This window comes from Bos grunniens, chromosome 1 (assembly GCF_055505025.1).
Source record: "Bos grunniens cultivar Pamir isolate PY7600 chromosome 1, Bosgru_T2T1.0, whole genome shotgun sequence".
Lineage (NCBI taxonomy): Eukaryota > Metazoa > Chordata > Mammalia > Artiodactyla > Bovidae > Bos > Bos grunniens.
The window spans coordinates 94,300,882-94,326,057 of NC_141165.1; the positions used below are offsets into that span (position 1 = coordinate 94,300,882).

At 37.7% G+C, this 25,176-nt stretch overlaps 1 long non-coding RNA gene across 1 annotated transcript in view; it reads left to right on the plus strand.

Moving 5' to 3' along the window:
- LOC147379951 (uncharacterized) overlaps positions 1–25,176 on the plus strand; it is a 123,590-nt gene that overhangs the window by 92,741 nt on the left and 5,673 nt on the right. The window contains exons 2-4 of the long non-coding RNA XR_015134350.1: positions 1,084–1,353; positions 4,496–4,651; positions 9,052–9,206. This is a non-coding gene — a long non-coding RNA (uncharacterized LOC147379951). The remainder of the gene's footprint in view (positions 1–1,083; positions 1,354–4,495; positions 4,652–9,051; positions 9,207–25,176) is intronic.

Consider the following 25,176-nt stretch of genomic DNA (forward strand, 5'->3'; position numbering starts at 1 on the left):
GTTTACTCAAACTTATGTCCATTGAGTCGGTGATTCCATCCAACCATCTCATCCTCTGTCATCCCTTTCTGCTACCACCTTCAATCTTTCCCAGCATCAGGGTCTTTTCCAATGAGTCAGTTCTGCGCATCAGGTGGCTAAAGTATTGGGGTTTCAGCTTCAGCATCAGTCCTTCCAATGAATATTCAGTACTGATTTCCTTTAGGATTGACTGATTGGATCTCCTTGCAGTCCAAGGGACTCTCAAGAGTCTTCTCCAACACCACAGTCAAAAGCATCAATTCTTCGGGACTCAGCTTTCTTTATAGTCCAACTCTCACATCCATACATGACTACTGGAAAAGCCAAAGCTTTGACTAGATGGATCTTTTTGGCAAAGTAATATCTCTGCTTTCTAATATGCTGTCTAGGTTTCATAACTTTTCTTCCAAGGAGCAAACGTCTTTCAATTTAATGGCTGCAGTCACCGTCTGCAGTGATTTTGGAGCCCCCCAAATAAAGTCTGTCATTGTTTCCACTTTTCCCCATCTATTTGCCAGGAAGTGATGGGACCAGAAGCCATGATCTTCATTTTCTGAATGTTGAGTTTTAAGCCAGCTTTTTCATTCTCTACTTTCACTGTCATCAACAGACTCTTTAGTTCTTCCTTGCTTTCTGCCGTAAGGGTGGTGTCATCTGCACATCTGAGGCTATTGATATTTCTCCCTGAAATCTTGATTCCAGCTTGTGCTTCATCCAGCCCAGCATTTCTCATGATGTACTCTGCATATATGTTAAATAAGCAGGGTGACAATATACAGCCTTGATGTATTCATTTCCCTATTTGGAACCTGTCTGTTGTTCCAGGTCCAGTTCAAACTGTTGCTTCGTGACCTGCATACAGATTTCTCAAGAGGAAGGTCAAGTGGTCTGATATTCCCGCCTATAAGAATTTTCCACATTTTGTTGTGATCCACACAGTCAAAGGCTTTGGCATAGTCAATAAAATAGAAATAGATGTTTTTCTGGAACTCTGTTGCTTTTTTGTTGATATAACGGATGTTGGCAATTTGCTTTCTGGTTCCTCCCTTTTTCTAAATCCAGCTTGAACATCTGAAAGTGCACCGTTCACGTACTGTTGAAGCCTGGCTTGGAGAATTTTGAATAATAGTTTACTACTGTGTGAGAGGAATGCAATTGTGCGGTAGTTTGAGCATTCTTTGGCATTGCCTTTGCTTGGAATTGGAATGAAAACTGACCTTTTCCATTCCTGTGGCCACTGCTGCTGCTGCTAAGTCACTTCAGTCATGTCCGACTCTGTGCGACCCCATAGACGGCAGCCTACCAGGCTCCCCCGTTCCTGGGATTCTCCAGGTAAGAACACAGGAGTGGGTTGCCATTTCCTTCTCCAATGCATGAAAGTGAAAAGTGAAAGTGAAGTCACTTAGTTGTGTCCAACTCTTCACGACCCCATGGACTGCAGCCCACCAGACTCCTCCGTCCATGGGATTTGCCAGGCAAGAGTACTGGAGTGGGGTGCCATTGCCTTTTTACAAATTTGCTGGCATATTGAGTGCAGCACTTTCACAGCATTATTTAAGATTTAAAATAACTCAACTGGAATTCCATCACTTCCACTAGCTTTGTTCTTAGTGATGCTTCCTAAGGCAAAATTGACTTCGCCTTCTAGGATTTTTGGCTCTAGGTCAGTGATCACACCATCAGCAAACAGAAATACATCAGAAAATATGAAATATATTTTGCTTATTTTAATCTCTATAAAATATAGTTATCTAAAATATATAAACTAAACTATCATTGTATTGTAGCAAATATAGAAGTAAATGATAAAGGAATCAGAACAAAGGCCCAGGAAAGTACAATAAAAGTATACAGTTATATATTTTGTGTAAAGATATGCATTATTGCTTGAAATTAGACTGCAATAAATAAAATCAGCCCTAATACCACCACTCATTTTTAAAAAGCTAAAAAGAGAGTACAGCTATCATTCCAACAAAGAAGATAAAATATAATCATAAAATTTCAAATTAATCCTTAAAAAGGTAAATAGATAGTAGAAAAAGGAGACAAAAATCTAATGGAATGGACATAAAATAATCTATAGACTTAATTCAAACATATTCATAACCACATTAAATGTATATGTTCTAAATATTCTAACTTTTACAAGAGATTTTAAGTGTAGATAAAAATCAAGATCCATGTGCAAATCCAAATCCAATTCTGTTCTTGATTTCTAATTTAATTTCATTGCTTTCAGAGAACATAACTCATACTATTGCTGCTGCTGCTAAGTCACTTCAGTCCTGTCCGGCTCTGTGCGACCCCATAGACGGCAGCCCACCAGGCTCCCCCGTCCCTGGGATTCTCCAGGCAAGAACACTGGAGTGGGTTGCCATTTCCTTAGTAATTCCACCCTCAATATATAGTCACATAGATTAAAAGGAAAAGGAAAAAATGATATTGCATGCTAAAATTAATTAAAGAAGCTAGAGTGGCTATATTAATATCAAAAAATTATTTTTCAGACCAAAGAATACTGCTAGAAATAGAGGGTTATTTCAGAATGATTAAAGGAGTCAATTTATCAAGTGTACATAATAATCCTAAATGATCATACTCTTAAATAACTGAGCTTAAAAATAGATTAAGCAAAAACTAGTAGAACTGAAAAGGTAGACAAATCCATGATCATATTTAGATGTTTTAACACTCTTTTCTCAATAATTGATAGATTAAGTAGTCAGAAAATCAGTAAGGATAAAAAAGAGTTGAAAAATACTATCAAACAATCTTTTGTAACTGACATAAAAACATTGACCCAATAACAGCACAAAACATGTTTTTCTCAAGTGCATGTTGAAAATTTTAAAGATAGGACATATTCTGGATCATTAAACAAATATCAATAAATTTATAGACATTCAATAGTATGAGTGAGAGAAATGGCCAGAGATGCTTAAGTAGTCCTCTGCAGTTTGGTGCAAGTCGCAGATGACTTTTCTTTCTGCAGAGCACTAAGATCTGCTCAGCCTCAGAACACTTGCTTTTTAACCTTGCATACGATGTCATCCAAGAAGGTTACCCTCTCAGTGCTCAGCCGGGAGCAGTCGGAAGGAGTTGGAGCGAGAGTCCGCAGAAGCATCAGAAGACCCAAGTTAAAAAATCTGGATCCATTTTTACTATTTGATAAATTTAAAGGTGGTAGACCAGGTGGATTTCCTGATCACCCACACCAAGGTTTTGAAACAGCAATTCTCATCATCTGTGGATTCTGGATCAGCGAATTCACCTACTCCTAAATTTATTAATAACTGTGGTGCTCACACCATCATTTGTGGGTATGCACGTGCTTCCATGGAGAAGGAAATGGCAACCCACTCCAGTGTTCTTGCCTGGAGAATCCCAGGGACGGGGCAGCCTGGTGGGCTGCTGTCTCTGGGGTCGCACAGAGCCGGACAGGACTGAAGCGACTTAACAGCAGCAGCAGTAGTATGAGTTATGTTATCTGAAAGCAATGAAATTAAATTAGGAATCAAGAACAGAAAAATATCTAGAAAGGTCCAAAATATTTGGAAACTAAATAACACATTTCCAAATATCTGTGTCCTAACTTCATAAGGGAAGTTAAAGCTGAATGAAAGTATTGAACTAACATATTGAAGTATAGAACTGTGGAAGTATTGAGCTAAATGAAAACAAAAACACAAAATAAGAAATTTGTAGTGCACAAAATAAGAAATGTAATGCATTTAAAACAGTGCTTAGGGAGAAATTTTTAGCATTTAAGTTTTGGTGGTTTTAAAAATATGCTCATAATTTCTTTCAGGCAACACTGTTAAAGAGGTAGAGCTTAATTACTCTCCCTTTCAGTGTGGGATACATTTAGTCTTTTGCTTATACTTATTAGAATAAGACAGAAGTAACAGTATGTTATTTCTGAAAACAGGTTATAAAAGACTCAGTTTCCATGTTGGATGATGTCTATCTAAGGAATTATTAATACTGGAGACAGCTATTTCAGGACATTCAGACAACCTATAGACTGGCTTATGCAGCAGGAAACAGGTCCTTTGCTGATAGCCAGAGAGGAACCAAAGTCTGCCAGCAAACATATGCTTGCTCTTGGAAGTACATGATCTTCTAGACATGCTATCAGATGATACTGCAACCCTGGCCAACAGCTTGATTGTAAACTCATGGGAGATCTTGAGTCAGAACTCTCTGGCTAAGCCACACTCAGATCTCTGGTCCACTGAAAGTGTGAAATAAGAAATGTTTGTTTGTTTTTAAACCTCTGAATTTGGGAGTAATTTATTATGCAGCAATATGTGAATAGTAGAAACTTTTGGTGCTGAGAATTGAGTGTTGTTATAATAAAAAACCTAAAATGTTGGTGTGTCTTTGATACGAGGCAGCTGTCTTTTGTGAGTCTGTTATGAAAAACTTAAATGTCTTTAAGGCACTGTTAACAGAAGTCTCATTGTCTTAGATAAGGCTGCTGCTGAGGACATTCAGGAACGTGACCTAAATGTTATTGAACACTGGGAGAAGGGAGATCCTTCTTATATAGTGGTAGAAAGTTCAACATGGACACCATCCATCATGTTGAAAGTAGGAAATATACTTGATGAACTGGATGATCTGGGTAAGGATATTTCCAGTCAAAATTTTGAATGTGCTGCTTGTTTGTTTCCTTGCTTCTTAATATAAAATTCAAGAGAAGAGAGATATATTAACAAAGTGCTTTTAAACATGAAGAAACTGGAACTTGATGGTTTTGAAAATTCTGTCTCTACAGACAACAAATGCTTAAATTAAGCAATGAGTAAAAATGAAACCTAGTGCACTAAAGTTTAAGCCAAGAGAATGACTGTAAAATCTTTTGTTAAGATCTCAGGAAGATCAACAGTGATGTATCAGGGTGCTGTTCAGTGAAACAAAATGTTCTCTAAATAGAACAAAGTTGTGCCTCATACATCTTCTCTAAAGGGCTGTTAGGAAGCTTCAGGGTGTCTCCTTTCAGCATTTTTATGAGAAACTCAAATACAGAAATAGAAAAGGGCATATGTTAACAAAATTTATGTGTGTAACTTTTTTCTAATGGAATAGGCTCAGTAAGTCAGAGAAGATCCACAGTGATTTTTGAAGCATTGTAGATACAGAAACATTACCAGTTGACTAAAAGACTTAGAGGCCGTACAAAGGGACCTTAAATGAAAAGAGAACTTGGGACCTCCCAAATTCTGTTGGCAGATAGGAGACTGAGAAACCACCGAGCTACAAACAATCACTGCCTTTTGTGATGAAGGAAAGATGACTGAGTAGGCAGAACCGATAGCCCAGAGGGCAGAACTGAGAGCCAAAGTAAATTATTCGCAGGCTTTGAGACCTACCAGGAATTTCCAATATTTGCTGGCTATATTTCAGAATTGCTGTAGCCTTTTTTGTGCTAATGATTTCACCTGTTATGTTTTCTTTCTTAATGATTTTCTTCAGTTTTGGGAACGTTTTTAGACATTTTTTTTCAAATAGTATCTCTGCCTCTTTCTTTCTCTCATTTCCTCTGGGACATTTGCTAAGCATTTGTTAGTACTCCTTGGTGGTGCACCAGTTTTTGAGGCGTCTTGTATGATCTTCAGAGAATAATGTTCTTCTTATAAAATTTCTTTCTCTTTGTTGATAGTCTCTCTGTGAATGATGAGAATCATTGTATTTAATTGTTTAGACATACTTGTCCTATTTTTTGAATGCACTTATGCTAGTTGATTAGGTCTATGTCGAATAAATTTAACATCTGGCTCCTCTCAGGAATAGTTTCTATTGAATTAATTTATTCCTGGGTATGGTTAGTACTTTCGTGTTTCTTTTAATTTTTTGTTAACAAATGAGTATTTGGAATAATATAATAGAAATTTCTTTCTCTCTGTTAGATTTGGTGTTGTTGCTATTTGTTTTTTTAGTGACTTTTCTGAACTAATTCTATAAAGTCTGTATTCTTAATAGTGTGCTGCCTCTGAAACCTCTGATTGATAAAATTACTAATCTTTTAGTGATTCACCAGAGATTTATTTAAATGCCTTCAATAGATAAATCTTTCATCCTTTACAGAGGGTCTCTGTATGTGGGTCAATACATGCCTTCAGTACACAGGCTGGTCATAACTCTGCCCTATCCTTCATTTCCTGTTTGGATAGTATGTATATTCAGCCACACCTGAGAGGTTGAGGGTGCTCCCAGGTCTTCCTTGGGCATATGTACAACCTTGAAAATGCACAGCATGCAGACTTTTATAGCTAGAGAAACATGTTAAAGATTTCCAGAGTTTCCTATGGACATCTTGTTCCTCAAATATTACTTTTAACATTTTTGTTGTTGTTGTTAGGCTCACATTTGCCTCAGTGGTATTACAGACCTGAGAAATGGCAAAGGTAAACAACTGCCATTGACTTTTTCCCAAGAAGGGCCACAGAAGTAGAGATTCTGTAATGCAGTAAGCTCTGAGTTAGGTTAAATTATGACAGTGCTCTGTAAATCGGACTTTTCTAGATGTTTAAATGTGATAATAACAATAGTATGGAAAAGGGATGTTCTGAAGAAATGAAGTCCTCAACTGCTCTTTGTGGTTGTTCTAAGACTCCTGGTTTTCACTGCTGTTGTGGTTACGAAGTTCTTTGGTTTCAAGACTATCATGAAGTCTTTAAATTAGATTGATAATGAATATCTTTGGAGAAAGGAATGGGAATAGGCCAAGCATAAAAAGTCAAAAACTCTGCTTTTGTTACCAAGGTACAGCAGTTTTGTTTTGTTTGGCTTTTAAACAAATACTCCTCTCATTGTCACAAACCTGTGAATAATTTCGAGTCCTGAGAAAGTTGATTTTGACATTTTTTTCTAGAATTTTCAATGATTTTATGGAGGAAGATTCATAGAGTTTCACAGTGTATCTTTGGGGAAGCCCTATTCTTCCATTTAAATTTTTAAAATACGAATTGAAACATCTATTCTAAACTTCATTTGGAAATGCAAAAGTCATTGAGCAGCCCAAAAAACTCTGAGGAATATAAAGCTTAAAGCAATAGTAATGGAGGCTATGTGGTATTGGTATCAAAATAAACAGATAAATGAAACAGATGAAGAGTTAAGGAAGACGCTCACAGATACGTGTACAACTTTTTGTTTTTTACAAAGTTGCAGAGCCGGTTTAGTGGAGAAAGAATAGTATTTTCAACATTGGTTATTTGTGTAGGTAAACCAAAAACCAAAGAGATCTTTGATAAATACCTCACCCTGTATTAGAAAAGCTAACTCCAAAAATATTTTGCACCTAAATGTAAAACCTAAAACTAGAAAACTTAGAAGAATTCATAGGAAAACTTTTGCAATGTGTGTTTAGGGAAAGATCTCTTGGCTACGGCATCAAAAGCATAATCCATAAAAGAATAGATTGGAAAATTGAACTTCAGACAAATTAGAAACTTTGTTTTTGAAGCATGATGTTAATATTAAATAAATGAAACCAAAAATACAATGTAATACTACATTATTATAATTGACAAAATAAAAAAGACTATATCATTAATCGGGAAGTATATGGAGAAAATGGACCCTCATACATTGTTGGTTAGAGTGTGGAAGATTATAACCACTTTAGAAAACAGTTTGGCAGTTTTTTTTTTTTTTTTTTCTAAATCAGTGTACAACTGCCATATTATCTAGCCCTTTGCTCCAGATATTTATCCAAGAGGAAGGATAGAATATGTCCACAGTTAGACTTGTACATGAATATTCATTTTTATCAACAATTACCTGAAATTAGAAACGATTGTTTCTATCAATAGATGAATGGATATAACATAACACTATCCAGCTATTGGAGAAGGAAATGGCAACCCACTCCAGTATTCTTGCCTGCTGCTGCTGCTGCTAAGTCGCTTCAGTCGTGTCTGACTCTGTGTGATCCCATAGACGCCAGCCCACCAGGATCCCCCATCCCTGGGATTCTCCAGGCAAGAATACTGGAGAGGGTTGCCATTTCCTTCTCCAATGCATGAAAGTGAAAAGTGAAAGTGAAGTCGCTCAGTCATGTCCGACTCTTAGCGACCCCATGGACTGCAGCCTACCAGGCTCCTCCGTCCATGGGATTTTCCAGGCAAGAGTACTGGAGTGGGGTGCCATTGCCTTCTCCTAGAGAATCCCAGGGATGGGGGAGCCTGGTGGGCTGCTGTCTATGGGGTTGCACAGAGTCGGACACAACTGAAGCGACTTAGCAGCAGCAGCAGCAGCAGCTAGCAATAAAAAGAAGGGAACTATTGATACATGATCCAAAAGGAATGAATCTCAGAACACTTGCATTTAACGGAAGAAGCTAGACCAAAAAATAAAAAGTTTATATAGTATATGGTCCTATGAATGTTAAATTCTATAAAATGCAAACTAATCTATATTGATGGAAAACAGATCCATGCTTATATAGGACAGTGTACAGGGAGTGGGTGAAAAGACAGGAGGATAAATTACAAAAGACATGAGAAAAATGTGGGGAGTGATGTATGGTTTCATTATCTTATCTACGGTAATGGTTTCATTGAAGTACATAAGTCAAAACATCATTTTGTACCCTAAACATGTACAATATGTTACATGTCAATTATATCTCCAATAAAGTTGTTAAAAATAATTTCAGCCATTTTGATGAATGAAGTGTATTTTTTTTTAGGTTAGTGATAAAACAATATCCTTGGATTAAGAAAAAAGTATACAGTATCATTAGTCATCATCAAAATGAAATTAAAACCATGTTATAGGAAGATAACCCCCAAACTCCTGGAATTGCAGCATTTTAATCTCCACAGACACAACCCCTGGTGAAACTGGGGGAAAATTATGGTGAAAACATAAGTGGCAAAATTGTGTTTGTGTCTTTTTTTTAATGAAACAGTTTAAAGTTTCTGGAAATCATCCTAAGGGCACAGAACAAATGAAGAAATATTTTTTAAAAAATGATTTTAAGTTTTGTTAAACACCACTCAATTTTGATTATTTTAGAGAAGAAGCCATATTTGCACCTTAAAGATATTGGCAATCCATCACCATATATAGTTCAGTCCGTGTGCAGTTTATGAAGAGAAACTTTGTTCTTGAGGAAAACTGCAATCCAGACATGCTGCTTGCTATCTGGTAACAGAGTGTGAATCAAAGAGGTAAGATTTTAAAAAGTCAAATTACCTGAAATTATTAAACAGGCATCAACAACATACTTTCATTTTCCACGGCTTCATGGTAAGGTATCAGGTTGTTTTTTTTTTTTGCACGTAGATTTTGATATCAGTGTTTATCTAAATTTTTTTTTTCAAAAAGAGCTACACTTTCCAGGGTCATAGATTTTCATGCTTGTAACATTTAGATTTTCTATATATGAGGCAGTAATCAATCCAGGTGAGAGTGAGTGAATTGCACAGGATGGTGACTGTAGGAAGGAGTTGAAGAGTTGGTGGGAAATCTGACTTTTTATACGATAGCCTGTTACTCTCTTTTTTATTACAGAGATTCAATTATGAGAATTTATAGTTTTCTTGCTATTTATTAATAATTTTAATATGTTATTTACTTTGTAATAACATAAAGAAATGAAATGACTTGAATTAAATTTGTTTAACATCACTATATGTTACTTGTGTTTCGTAAATTTTGGAGACTATTTCCTTTAGACAGTACCCATTTAAAAATTAACAAATTCAGTCCTTTTTTAAAATTTTATTTCATTTAACTTAACAATATTGTATTGGTTTTGCCATATATCAAAATGAATCTGCCACAGGTATACATGTGTTCCCCATCCTGAAGCCTCCTCCCTCCTCCCTCCTCCCTCCCCATACCATCCCTCTGGGTCGTCCCAGTGCACTAGCCCCAAGCATCCAGTATCGTGCATCAAACCTGGACTGGCGACTCATTTCATATATGATATTATACATATTTCAATGCCATTCTCCCTAATCATCCCACCCTCTCCCTCTCCCACAGAGTCCAAAAGACTGTTTTATACATCAGTGTCTCTTTTGCTGTCTCGTATACAGGGCTATTGTTACCATCTTTCTAAATTTCATATATATGCGTTAGTATACTGTATTGGGGTTTTCCTTTGTGGCTTACTTCACTCTGTATAATAGGCTCCAGTTTCATCCACCTCATTAGAACTGATTCAAATGTATTCTTTTTAATGGCTGAGTAATACTCCATTGTGTATATGTACCACTGCTTTCTTATCCATTCATCTGCTGATGGACATCTAGGTTACTTCCATGTCCTGGCTATTATAAACAGTGCTGCGATGAACATTGGGGTACACGTGTCTCTTTCAATTCTGGTTTCCTCAGTGTGTATGCCCAGCAGTGGGATTGCTGGGTCATAAGGCAGTTCTATTTCCAGTTTCTTAAGGAATCTCCACACTGTTCTCCATAGTGGCTGTACTAGGCTGCATTCCCACCAACAGTGTAAGAGGGTTCCCTTTTCTCCACACCCTCTCCAGCATTTATTGCTTGTAGACTTTTGGATCACAGCCATTCTGACTGGCGTGAAATGGTACCTCATAGTGGTTGTGATTTGCATTTCTCTGATAATGAGTGATGTTGAGCATCTTTTCATGTGTTTGTTAGCCCTCTGTATGTCTTCTTTGGAGAAATGTCTATTTAGTTCTTTGGCCCATTTTTTGATTTGGTCATTTATTTTTCTGGAGTTGAGCTGTAGGAGTTGCTTGTATGTTTTTGAGATTAGTTGTTTGTCTGTTGCTTCATTTGCTATTATTTTCTCCCATTCTGAAGGCTATCTTTTCACTTTGCTTATAGTTTCCTTTGTTGTGCAGAAGCTTTTAAGTTTAATTATGTCCCATTTGTTTATTTTTGCTTTTATTTCCAATATTCTGGGAGGTGCGTCATAGAGGATCCTGCTGTGATTTATGTTGGAGAGTGTTTACCTATGTTCTCCTCTAGGAGTTTTATAGTTTCTGGTCTTACATTTAGATCTTTAATCCATTTTGAGTTTATTTTTGTGTAAGGTGTTAGAAAGTGCTCTTTCTTTTACAAGTGTTTGACCAGTTTTCCCAGCACCACTTGTTAAGGAGATTGTCTTTAATTCATTGTATATTCTTGCCTCCTTTGTCAAAGATAAGGTGTCCATATGTGCATGGATTTATCTCTAGGCTTTCTATTTTGTTCCATTGATCAATATTTCTGTCTTTGTGCCAGTACCATACTGTCTTGATGACTGTGGCTTTGTAGTAGAGCCTGAAGTCAGGCAGGTTGATTCCTCCAGTTCCATTCTTCTTTCTCAAGATAGCTTTGGCTATTCGAGGTTTTTTGTATTTCCATACAAATTGTGAAATTATTTGTTCTAGCTCTGTGAAGAATACCATTGGTAGCTTGATAGGGATTGCATTGAATCTATAAATTGCTTTGGGTAGTATACTCATTTTCACTATATTGATTCTTCCAATCCATGAACATGGTATATTTCTCCATCTATTAGTGTCCTTTTTGATTTCTTTCACCAGTGTTTTATAGTTTTCTATATATAGGTCTTTAGTTTCTTTAGGCAGATATAATTCTAAGTATTTTATTCTTTTCATTGCAATGGTGAATGGAATTGTTTAATACAGAGGCATAAAGTTTTTAGAAGGTGTTTTCTAGTTGGGTTGGCCCAGATACCTGAGTTTGTGGCATTAATATCTTTCCAGCCTGTAAGTTGACTGACCGAAGTGTTTGTAAGCGAATCAAGTCCACAGATAAAGATTAACCATTGCAAATCTCATATGCCCACCTGGAGATAATTTAACTTTAAATATCAATGTTTTTTCTCTCTTTATACCATGGGACATTGAAACTAACATACTTCTCTCATTCTTGGCAGACAGAAGGTATCTTTTCATGTAACACAGGTATACATTTCACTCATGTCCTTGAGTAGATATGAAATAACATAATATTTCAGTGTGGCATTGTGCAAAGAGGGTTGAATTTGGGATTAAATAGTCTCTAAAAAGAAAGAGTATAGCTCTCAAAATAGCTGAGCTTGACTCTTGGCTGTCTTACTTGTGAAATATGAGTTTGGGCATGTTACTTAGTATTTTATGCCCATTTACTATCTGTGAAATGGTGAAACTAGAGTTATTTTGAAGAATAAATTATATGGATGCATGTGAAAAAGTGATCACCATATATGTTTAAATAATGTTTGCTAATGTTATATTCCTTTTTAAAAAAATATGTTCAACTTTTTAGCACTATTACCTCAGTAAATTTCATTAACATTTCAGACATTCAGTTTACATGTATATAAAGTTGAAGTAGCATTGTTAAACCATTGTGAGAAGTTTTAATTAAATAAAATTTTATCATATTTTATAAATGAAAAGCACAGCTATGTTAACTCTAGAGATGCCTTGATACAGAGTCTCAGTTGGAAAAATGATGTTTGTAATAACATATGTTTACCAAGCTCTTGTTTATATTCTTTGTACCATTGTAAATACTTTATATACTTTAAGTTATGTAATCCTTTCAACAAACCTGTACATTCGTTGGATTTGAAATTCGTTGATCTATAATGTAGTTAGGCTTCCCCAGTGGCTCAGTGGTAAAGAATGCAGGAGCTGCAGGAAACACAGGTTCAATCCCTGGTTCAAGAAGATCCTCTGAAGGAGGAAATGGCAACCCATTCCAATATTCTTGCCTGAAAAGTCCCATGGACAGAGGAGCCTGGTGGGCTGCAGTCCATGGGGTCACAAAGAGTCAGACATGAATGAAGCCACTAAGCATGAGTACTCAATAATGTAAATATGAAAAATTATTGTAAAAAAATAATGTAAAAATAAAAAATTATTATAATTTTGCATATTAAGAAAATTAAGTCACAGAAATATCAAATTAGTAAGAGGGTGAACCAAGAGTGTATCAGATCAATCGCTCAGTCGTGTCCGACTCTTTGCGACCTCATGAATCGCAGCACGCCAGGCCTCCCTGTCTATCACTAACTCCCGGAGTTCACTGAGACTCACGTCCATCGAGTTAGCAATGCCATCCAGCCATCTCATTCTCTGTCGTCCCCTTCTCCTCCTGCCCCCAATCCCTCCCAGCATCAGAGCCTTTTCCAATGAGTCAACTCTTCGCATGAGGTAGCCAAAGTACTGGAGTTTCAGCTTTAGTATCATTCCTTGCAAAGAAATCCCAGGGCTGATCTTCAGAATGGACTGGCTGGATCTCCCTGCAGTCCAAGGGACTCTCAAGAGTCTTCTCCAACACCACAGCTCAAAAGCATCAATTCTTTGGCGCTCAGCCTTCTTCACAGTCCAACTCTCACATCCATACATGACCACAGGAAAAACCATAGCCTTGACTAGATGAACCTTTGTTGGCAAAGTAGTGTCTCTGCTTTTCAATATGCTATCTAGGTTGGTCATAACTTTCCTTCCAAGGATTAAGCGTCTTTTAATTAATGGCTGCAGTCACCATCTGTAGTGATTTTGGAGCCCAGAAAAATAAAGTCTGACACTGTTTCCATTGTTTCCCCATCTATTTCCCATGAAGTGGTGGGACCAGATGCCATGATCTTCATTTTCTGAATGTTGAGCTTTAAGCCAACTTTTTCACTCTCCACTTTCACTTTCATCAAGAGGCTTTTGAGTTCCTTTTCACTTTCTGCCATAAGGGTGGTGTCATCTGCATATCTGAGGTTACTGATATTTCTCCCAGCAGTCTTGATTACAGCTTGTGTTTCTTCCAGTCCAGCATTTCTCATGAGGTACTCTGCATATAAGTTAAATAAACAGGGTGACAATATACAGCCTTGATGTACTCCTTTTCCTATTTGGAACCAGTCTGTTGTTCCATGTCCAGTTCTAACTGTTGCTTCCTGACCTGCAAATTTATCAAGCAGCAGATCAGGTGGTCTGGTATTCCCATCTCTTTCAGAATTTTCCACAGTTTATCGTGATCCACACAGTCAATGGCTTTGGCATAGTCAATAAAGCAGAAATAGATGTTTTTCTGGAACTCTCTTGTTTTTTCTATGATCCAGCAGATGTTGGCAATTTGATATCTGGTTCCTCTGCCTTTTCTAAAACCAGCTTGCACATCAGGAAGTTCACGGTTCACATATTCCTGAAGCCTGGCTTGGAGAATTTTGAGCATTACTTTACTAGCGTATGAGATGAGTACAACTGTGTGGTAGTTTCAGCACTCTTTGGCATTGTCTTTCTTTGGGATTGGAATGAAAACTGACCTTTTCCAGTCCTGTGGCCACTGCTGAGTTTTCCAATTTTGCTGGCATATTGAGTGCAGCACTTTCATAGCATCATCTTTCAGGATTTGGAATAGTTCAACTGGAATTCCATCACCTCCACTAGCTTTGTTTGTAGTGATGTTTTCTAAGGCCCACTTGGCTTCACATTCCAGGATGTCTGGCTCTAGGTCAGTGATCACACCATTGTGATTATCTGGGTCATGAAGACCTTTTTTGTACAGTTCTTCTGTGTATTCTTGCCATCTCTTCTTAATATCTTCTGCTTCTGTTAGGTCCATACCATTTCTGTCCTTTATCGAGCTCATCTTTGCATGAAATGTTCCTTTGGTATCTCTGATTTTCTTGAAGAGATCCCTAGTCTTTCCCATTCTGTTGTTTTCCTCTATTTCTTTGCATTGATCACTGAAGAAGGCTTTCTTATCTCTTCTTGCTATTCTTTGGAACTCTGCTTTCAGATGCTTATATCTTTCCTTTTCTCTTTTGCTTTTCACTTCTCTTCTTTTCACAGCTATTTGTAAGGCCTCCCCAGACAGCCATTTTACTTTTTTGCATTTCTTTTCTATGGGAATGGTCTTCATCCCTGTCTCCTGTACAATGTCACAAACCTCATTCCATAGTTGATCAGGCACTCTATCTATCAGATCTAGGCCCTTAAATCTATTTCTCACTTCCACTGTATAATCATAAGGGATTTGATTTAGGTCATACCTGGATGGTCTAGTGGTTTTCCATACTTTCTTCAATTTAATTCTGAATTTAGTCAGCTCCTGGTCTTGTTTTTGTTGACTGTATAGAGCTTCTCCATCTTTGGCTGCAAAGAATATAATCAGTCTGATTTCGGTGTTGACCATCTGGTGATGTCCATGTGTAGAGTCTTCTCTTGTGTTGTTGGAAGAGGGTGTTTGCTATGACCAGTGCATTTTCTTGGCAAAAGTCTATTAGTCTTTGCCCTGCTTCATTCTGTATTCCAAGGCCAAATTTGCCTGTTACTCCAGGTGTTTTTTAACTTCCTACCTTTGCATTCCAGTCCCCTATAATGAAAAGGACATCTTTTTTGGGTGTTAGTTCTAAAAGGTCTTGTAGGTCTTCATAGAACCGTTCAACTTCAGCTTCTTCAGCATTACTGGTTGGGGCATAGACTTGGATTACTGTGATATTGAATGGTTTGCCTTGGAAACGAACGGAGATCATTCTGTCATTTTTGAGATTGCATCCAAGTAGTGCATTTTGGACTCTTTTGTTGACCATGATGGCCACTCCATGTCTTCTGAGGGATTCCTGCCTGCAGTAGTAGATGTAATGGTCATCTGAGTTAAATTCACCCATTCCAGTCCATTTCAGTTCGCTGATTCCTACAGTGTCGACATTCACTCTTGCCATCTCTTGTTTGACCACTTCCAATTTGCCTTGATTCATGGACTTGACATTCCAGGTTCCTATGCAATATTACTCTTTACAGCATCGGACCTTGCTTCTATCACCAGTCACATCCACAGCTGGGTATTCTTTTTGCTTTGGCTCCATCCCTTCATTCTTTCTGGAGTTATTTCTCCACTGATCTCCAGTAGCATATGGGGCACCTACTGACCTGGGGAGTTTCTCTTTCAGTATCCTATCATTTTGCCTTTTCATAGTGTTCATGGGGTTCTCAAGGCAAGAATACTGAAGTGGTTTGCCATTCCCTTCTCCAGTGGACCACATTCTGTCAAATTTCTCCACCATGACCTGCCTGTCTTGGCTTGCCCCATGGGCATGGCTTAGTTTCATTGAGTTAGACAAGGCTGTGGCCCTAGTGTGATTAGATTGACTAGTTTTCTGTGAGTATGGTTTCAGTGTGTTTGCCCTCTGATGCCCTCTTGCAACAACTACCGTCTTAGTTGGGTTCTCTTACCTTGGGCGTGGGGTATCTCTTCAAGGCTGCTCCAGCAAAGCGCAGCCATTGCTCCTTACCTTGGACCAGGGGTATCTCCTCACCGCTGCCCTTCCTGGCCTTCAATGTGGGATAGATCCTCTAGGCCCTCCTGCACCCGCGCAGCCACGGCTCCTTGGACGTGGGGTTGTTCCTCCCGCCCATTGCCCCTGGCCTTGGGTTTGGGGCATGGGGTATATCCTCCCGGCCACTGCCCCTGACCTCAGACGCGGGGTAACAAGAGTGTATATGAGGGGATATATTTGAGCTTGAGTATTCCATCTGAATGTAGGACTAACTTCCAATAATGTGTGTGTGGCAGGGGGAGTTGACTTCAACTTTAAAGAGCAGGAAAAAGGAAAAAATAGAAGGTAAAAGGTACAGTGTGAATAAAATTAATAGAATAGTAAAAATGACCAAATCATAATGAGAAAAATGCTAACCCAGAATATTTATTATGTGTTTATTTTCCTCCAAATTCATATCGCAGATAAGAATAATAAAATTTACTACTATCTTCCTATCTAGCTGAAAAGAAAAGATAAAAACATGAAATTATTGGAAACAGTATAAAATCATATATTTCAGTGCAGTCATTCAGTTGTGTCTGACTCTTTGCTACCCCATGGACTGCAGCACACCAGGCTTCCCTGTCCACCAACTCCCGAGGCTTACTCAAAGTCATGTTCATTGAGTCGGTGATGCCATCCAACCATCTCATCCTCTGTCATCCCCTTCTCCTCCTGCCTTCAATCTTTCCCAGCATCAGGGTCTTTTCCAAGTACTAGATATAACTGTGTGTATGTGTGTCAGTGAAACAAGTAAAATATTTTCCTTCACTCTTTATATTTTTTTCAAAATTTCATTCATGAAGATTGAAAAGGAATGTTATATTGTATGAAAAGCTCCAAGAAAAATGCAATTTAAAACACTGTTTCTAACTAAAACTGAAGGTACTGGTAATTAAAGAAGAGGGTCAAGGTGACCAGTATTTCCTCAGACATCCTAAGATTTATGCCAGTGACAGAATGCGCTGAACTGCAGAATAGAGAAGGTGAAACACTAAAGAAACCCAGTATTTTAATGTCATCTTTAAGGATGAAGTAATAACAATAGGCTTTTTTTCCCTCCACCAATTGTTTGAAAAAGATGAAAAAGGAGGGCAGTTGAATCTTTGTATTCTTCCCCTGATGCCGTGTCATTTTTTTGCAGTTCATACTTCAGATATAAAATCAAATGCAAACCAGTTTACTCCCTGAGAAAATTTGTAGCATTGTTTTCAGAGTGGGTTCCACATACCATCATCTTCAAAATCATCTATGATGCCTATGTAGGTTCTTTTTTCTAGATGGCCAACAGATTCATGATAAGGTGCTCAGCATCATGAATCATCAAGGAAATGCAAGTCAAAAGCACAATGAGTGATGACTTCACAACTGTTAGAATGGCTATCGTCAAAAACACAAGAGGTAACAAGCTTTGGCAAGAATGTGGAGAAAAGGGAACTCTTGTACACTCTTGGTGGGGATGTAAAGAGGTACAGCCACCATGGAAAATAGTATGGAGATTTCTCAAAAACAAACAAACAAACAAAAATAGAACTAGCATATGATTGAGAAATCCCACTTCTGGGAGCATATCCAAAGGAAATGAAAACATGATTTCAGAGGGATATCTGTACTCTTATGTTCATTGGAGCATTATTCATAATAGCCAAGATACTGAAACAACCTAAGTGTTCCTCTATAGGTAAATGGATAAAGAAAATATGATTATATATTATTCAGCCATGAGAATGTAGGAAAACCTACCTCTTGCAACAACATGGATGGACCTTGAGGGTTTTATGCTAAGTGAAGTTAAATCAAACAGAGAAAGGCAAATACTTTATGATATCATTTACATATGGAATCAAGAAAAATTTGATTCACTCTAGTGGATGAAATGATAACAAGATTGTGGACATTTTGGGTTGGAACAGAGTCTTGAGCATCTATGTGGCTGTAAATGGCAACATTCCCTCAGTTCTCAATCTGCTGGTGGCCCAAGCAGCATCCTAAGCTTCCCTTAGTTTCTTGCTTTTGTGAATACATACTTGCCCTGAATTGCAGAGAGCCTAAATTGATTGAAGTCATGAATCTACTCCTCAAATGATTCTTAGGGTGTGCTTATAACCTCCTATTTATTTTTCTTTGTTCAGTTGCTAAGTGGTATCCAACTCTTTGTGACCCCGTAGACTTCAGCATGATAGGCTTCCCTGTCCTTTACCATCTCCTGCAGTTTGCTCAAATTCACGTCCATTGAGTCATGATGCCATCTAACCATTCCATCCTCTGTCACCCCCTTCTCTTTCTGCCCTCAATCTTTCCCAGGATCAGGATCTTTTCCAGTGTGTCAGCTTTTCATCAGGTGGTCAAAGTATTGGAGCTTCAGCATTAGTCCTTCCAATAAATATTCAGGGCTGATTTCCTTTCGGATTAACTGGTTTGATCTCCTTGCAGTCCAAGGGACTCTCAAGAGCCTTCTCCAGCACCACAGTGTAAAAGCATCATTTCTTCAGTTCTCATCCTTCTTTATGGTCCAATTCTCACATCTGTACATGACTACTGGAAAAGCCATAGATCTGACTATATGGACATTTTGCTGCCAAATGGATGTCTCCGCTTTTTAATGCACCATCTAGGTTTGTTAAAGCTTTCCTTTCATGGCTGCATTCACTGTCTGCAGTGTTGGAGCCCAAGAAAATAAAATGTGTCACTGTTTCCACTTTTCTCCCATCTGTTTGCCAGGAAGTGATGGGACCAGATGCCATGATCTTATTTATTGAATGTTGAGTTTTAAGCCAGCTTTTTTACTCTTATCTTTCACCTTCATCTAGAGGCTCTTTAGTTCCTCTTTGCTTTCTGCCATTTGAACAGTATCATCTGCATATCTGAGGTTGTTGATATTTCTTGCAGCAATCTTTTTTTTTTTTTTTTTTGCCATTCTCCCAAATCTTCCCACCCTCTCCCTCTCCCACAGAGTCCATAAGCCTGTTCTATACATCAGTGTCTCTTCTGCTGTCTCGTATACAGGGTTATCGTTACCATCTTTCTAAATTCCATATATATGCGTTAGTATACTGTATTGGTGTTTGTCCTTCTGGCTTACTTCACTCTGTATAATAGGCTCCAGTTTCATCCACCTCATTAGAACTGATTCAAATGTATTCTTTTTAACGGCTGAGTAATACTCCATTGTGTATATGTACCACAGCTTTCTTATCCATTCATCTGCTGATGGACATCTAGGTTGTTTCCATGTCCTGGCTATTATAAACAGTGTCTCGCAGCAATCTTGATTCCAGCTTGAGCTTCATCCAGCCCGGCATTTTGCATGATGTACTCTGCATATAAATTAAATAAGCAGGGTGACAATACACAGTCTTGACATACGCCTTTCCCAATTTTGAGCCAGTCCATTTTTCCATGTCCAATTCTAACTGTTGCTTCTTGACCTGCATACAGGTTTCTCAGCAGACAGGTAAGGTGGTCTGGTATTCCCATCTCTTAAGAATTTTCCACAGTTTGTTGTGATCCACACAGTCCAAGGCTTTCGCATAGTCAATGAAACAGAAATATATGTTTTTTTCCTGGGATTCCCTTGCTTTTTCTGTAATCCAAAGAATGTTGGTAATTTGATCTCTGGTTTTTCTGCCTTTTTTTTCTAAATCCAACTTGTGCATCTGTAAGTTCTTGGTTCATGCACTGCTGAAGCATAACTTTAAGGATTTTGACCATCACCTTCCTAGCATGTAAAATGAGTCCAGTTGTATGGCGGTTTAAACATTTTTTTAACATTGTTGTTCTTTGGGATTGGAATGAAAACTGACCTTTTCAGTCTTGTGGCCACTGCTGAGTTTTCCAAATTTACTGATATACTGAATGCAGCAATTTCACAACATCATCTTTTAGGACTGAAATAGTTCAGCTGGAATTCCACCACCTCAACTATCTTTGCTCATAGTGATGCTTCCTAAGGCCCACTTGACTTTGAATTCCAGGATGTCTGGCTGTAGATGTGTGATCATACCATTGTGATTATCTGGATCACTAATACCTTTTTTATTTAGTTCTATTGTGTATTCTTGCAGCTTCTTCTAAATCCCCTCTAGTTCTGCTAGGTCCTTGCTGTTTCTGTCCTTTATTGCACCCATCTTTGTGTGACTTGTTCATTTGGTATCTCTTCCTTTCTTGAAGAGATTTCTAGTCTTTCCCATTCTATTGTTTTACTTTATTTATTTGTGTTGGTCACTTAAGCATGCTTTCCTATCTCTCCTTGCTATTGTCTGGAATTCTGCATTCAGTTGGGTATATCTTTCCCTTTCTCCTTTGCCTTTTGCCTCTCTTCTTTTCTTTATTTTTTTAAATAAATTCACTTATTTTAATTGGAGGTTAATTACTTTACAATATTGTGTTGGTTTTGCCATACATCAACATGAATCTGCCACAGGTATACGCATGTTCCCCGTTCTGAACCCCCCTCCCTCCTCCCTCCCCATACCATCCCTCTGTGTCGTCTCGGTCAGTGCACCAGCCCCAAGCATCCAGTATCACGCATCATTAGGCCTCATCAGACAAACATTTCGCCTTCTCACATTTCTTTTGCTTTGGGATCTTATAGGTAACTTCCTATAAGAAACATGTAAAACACTCCCATATTCAGAAATGTGATCATCAAACGCTTGAAAAAAAAAAATATGGACTGTGAAAGCAACACATTGGATTCTAACTATATATTAGGCACTGGTTTAATCACTGTTATGAGTCCTCACATCAACAATTGAAGCTAATATTATACCCATTGCACAGATGGGAAAATTGAGGCCAGAGAAGTTGGATAACTCATTCAAAGTTATTAGGTTGGTACAATAGTGACTGATTTTTTTTTTCCTAATTTTATTTTATTTTTAAACTTTACATAATTGTATTAGTTTTGCCAAATATCAAAATGAATCCGCCACAGGTATACATGTGTTCCCCATCCCGAACCCTCCTCCCTCCTCCCTCCCCATACCATCCCTCTGGGCCGTCCCAGTGCACCAGCCCCAAGCATCCAGCATCGTGCATCGAACCTGGACTGGCAACTCGTTTCCTACATGATATTTTACATGTTTCATTGCCATTCTCCCAAATCTTCCCACCCTCTCCCTCTCCCACAGAGTCCATAAGACTGTTCTATACATCAGTGTCTCTTTTGCTGTCTCGTACACCGGGTTATTGTTACCATCTTTCTAAATTCCATATATATGCGTTAGTATACTGTATTTATGTTTTTCCTTCTGGCTTACTTCACTCTGTATAATAGGCTCCAGTTTCATCCACCTCATTAGAACTGATTCAAATGTATTCTTTTTAATGGCTGAGTAATACTCCATTGTGTATATGTACCACAGCTTTCTTATCCATTCATCTGCTGATGGACATCTAGGTTGCTTCCATGTCTTGGCTATTATAAACAGTGCTGCGATGAACATTGGGGTACACATGTCTCTTTCCCTTCTGGTTTCCTCAGTGTGTATGCCCAGCAGTGGGGTTGCTGGATCATAAGGCAGTTCTATTTCCAGTTTTTTAAGGAATCTCCACACTGTTCTCCATAGTGGCTGTACTAGTTTGCATTCCCACCAACAGTGTAAGAGGGTTCCCTTTTCTCCACACCCTCTCCAGCATTTATTATTTGTAGACTTTTGGATCGCAGCCATTCTGACTGGTGTGAAATGGTACCTCATAGTGGTTTTGATTTGCATTTCTCTGATAATGAGTGATGTTGAGCATCTTTTCATGTGTTTGTTAGCCATCTGTATGTCTTCTTTGGAGAAATGTCTATTTAGTTCTTTGGCCCATTTTTTGATTGGGTCGTTTATTTTTCTGGAGTTGAGCTGTAGGAGTTGCTTGTATATTTTTGAGATTAGTTGTTTGTCTGTTGCTTCATTTGCTATTATTTTCTCCCATTCTGAAGGCTGTCTTTTCATCTTGCTAATAGTTTCCTTTGATGTGCAGAAGCTTTTAAGGTTAATTAGGTCCCATTTGTTTATTTTTGCTTTTATTTCCAATATTCTGGGAGGTGGGTCATAGAGGATCCTGCTGTGATGTATGTCGGAGAGTGTTTTGCCTATGTTCTCCTCTAGGAGTTTTATAGTTTCTGGTCTTACGTTTAGATCTTTAATCCATTTTGAGTTTATTTTTGTGTATGGTGTTAGAAAGTGGTCCAGTTTCATTCTTTTACAAGTGGTTGACCAGATTTCCCAGCACCACTTGTTAAAGAGATTGTCTTTAATCCATTGTATATTCTTGCCTCCTTTGTCAAAGATAAGGTGTCCATATGTGCATGGATTTATCTCTGGGCTTTCTATTTTATTCCATTGATCAATATTTCTGTCTTTGTGCCAGTACCATACTGTCTTGATAACTGTGGCTTTGTAGTAGAGCCTGAAGTCAGGTAGGTTGATTCCTCCAGTTCCATTCTTCTTTCTCAAGATCGCTTTGGCTATTCGAGGTTTTTTGTATTTCCATACAAATTGTGAAATTATTTGTTCTAGCTCTGTGAAGAATACTGTTGGTAGCTTGATAGGGATTGCGTTGAATCTATAAATTGCTTTGGGTAGTATACTCATTTTCACTATATTGATTCTTCCAATCCATGAACATGGTATATTTCTCCATCTATTAGTGTCCTCTTTGATTTCTTTCACCAGTGTTTTATAGTTTTCTATATATAGGTCTTTAGTTTCTTTAGGTAGATATATTCCTAAGTATTTTATTCTTTCCGTTGCAATGGTGAATGGAATTGTTTCCTTAATTTCTCTTTCTGTTTTCTCATTATTAGTGTATAGGAATGCAAGGGATTTCTGTGTGTTGATTTTATATCCTGCAACTTTACTATAGTCATTGATTATTTGTAGTAATTTTCTGGTGGAATCTTTAGGGTTTTCTATGTAGAGGATCATGTCATCTGCAAATAGTGAGAGTTTTACTTCTTCTTTTCCAATTTGGATTCCTTTTATTTCTTTTTCTGCTCTGATTGCTGTGGCCAAAACTTCCAAAACTATGTTGAATAGTAATGGTGAAAGTGGGCACCCTTGTCTTGTTCCTGACTTTAGAGGAAATGCTTTCAATTTTTCACCATTGAGGATAATGTTTGCTGTGAGTTTGTCATATATAGCTTTTATTATGTTGAGGTATGTTCCTTCTATTCCTGCTTTCTGGAGAGTTCTTATCATAAATGGATGTTGAATTTTGTCAAAGGCTTTCTCTGCATCTATTGAGATAATCATATGGTTTTTGTTTTTCAATTTGTTAATGTGGTGTATTACATTGATTGATTTGTGGATATTGAAGAATCCTTGCATCCCTGGGATAAAGCCCCCTTGATCATGGTATATGATCTTTTTAATGTGTTGTTGGATTCTGATTGCTAGAATTTTGTTAAGGATTTTTGCATCTATGTTCACCAGTGATATTGGCCTGTAGTTTTCTTTTTTTGTGGCATCTTTGTCAGGTTTTGGTATTAGGGTGATGGTGGCCTCATAGAATGAGTTTGGAAGTTTACCTTCCTCTGCAATTTTCTGGAAGAGTTTGAGCAGGATAGGTGTTAGCTCTTCTCTAAATTTTTGGTAGAATTCAGCTGTGAAGCCGTCTGGACCGGGGCTTTTGTTTGCTGGAAGATTTTTGATTACAGTTTCAATTTCCATGCTTGTGATGGGTCTGTTAAGATTTTCTATTTCTTCCTGGTCCAGTTTTGGAAAGTTGTACTTTTCTAAGAATTTGTCCATTTCTTCCACGTTGTCCATTTTATTGGCATATAATTGTTGATAGTAGTCTCTTATGATCCTTTGTATTTCTGTGTTGTCTGTTGTGATCTCTCCATTTTCGTTTCTAATTTTGTTGATTTGATTTTTCTCCCTTTGTTTCTTGATGAGTCTGGCTAATGGTTTGTCAATTTTATTTATCCTTTCAAAGAACCAGCTTTTGGTTTTGTTGATTTTTGTTATGGTCTCTTTTTTTTCTTTTGCATTTATTTCTGCTCTAATTTTTAAGATTTCTTTCCTTCTACTAACCCTGGGGTTCTTCATTTCTTCCTTTTCTAGTTGCTTTAGGTGTAGAGTTAGGTTATTTATTTGACTTTTTTCTTGTTTCTTGAGGTGTGCCTGTATTGCTATGAACTTTCCCCTTAGGGCTGCTTTTACCGTGTCCCACAGGTTTTGGGTTGTTGTGTTTTCATTTTCATTCGTTTCTATGCAAATTTTGATTTCTTTTTTGATTTCTTCTGTGATTTGTTGGTTATTCAGCAGCGTGTTGTTCAGCCTCCATATGTTGGAATTTTTAATAGTTTTTCTCCTGTAATTGAGATCTAATCTTACTGCATTGTGGTCAGAAAAAATGCTTGGAATGATTTCTATTTTTTTGAATTTACCAAGGCTAGCTTTATGGCCCAGGATGTGATCTATCCTGGAGAAGGTTCCATGTGCGCTTGAGAAAAAGGTGAAATTCATTGTTTGGGGATGAAATGTCCTATAGATATCAATTAAGTCTAACTGGTCTATTGTATCGTTTAAAGTTTGTGTTTCCTTGTTAATTTTCTGTTTAGTTGATCTATCCATAGGTGTAAGTGGGGTATTAAAGTCTCCCACTATTATTGTGTTATTGTTAATTTCTCCTTTCATACTTGTTAGCATTTGTCTTACGTACTGTGGTGCTCCCATGTTGGGTGCATATATATTTATAATTGTTATATCTTCTTCTTGGATTGATCCTTTGATCATTATGTAGTGACCTTCTTTGTCTCTTTTCACAGCCTTTGTTTTAAAGTCTATTTTATCTGATATGAGTATTGCTACTCCTGCTTTCTTTTGGTCCCTCTTTGCATGGAAAATCTTTTTCCAGCCCTTCACTTTCAATCTGTATGTGTCCCCTGTTTTGAGGTGGGTCTCT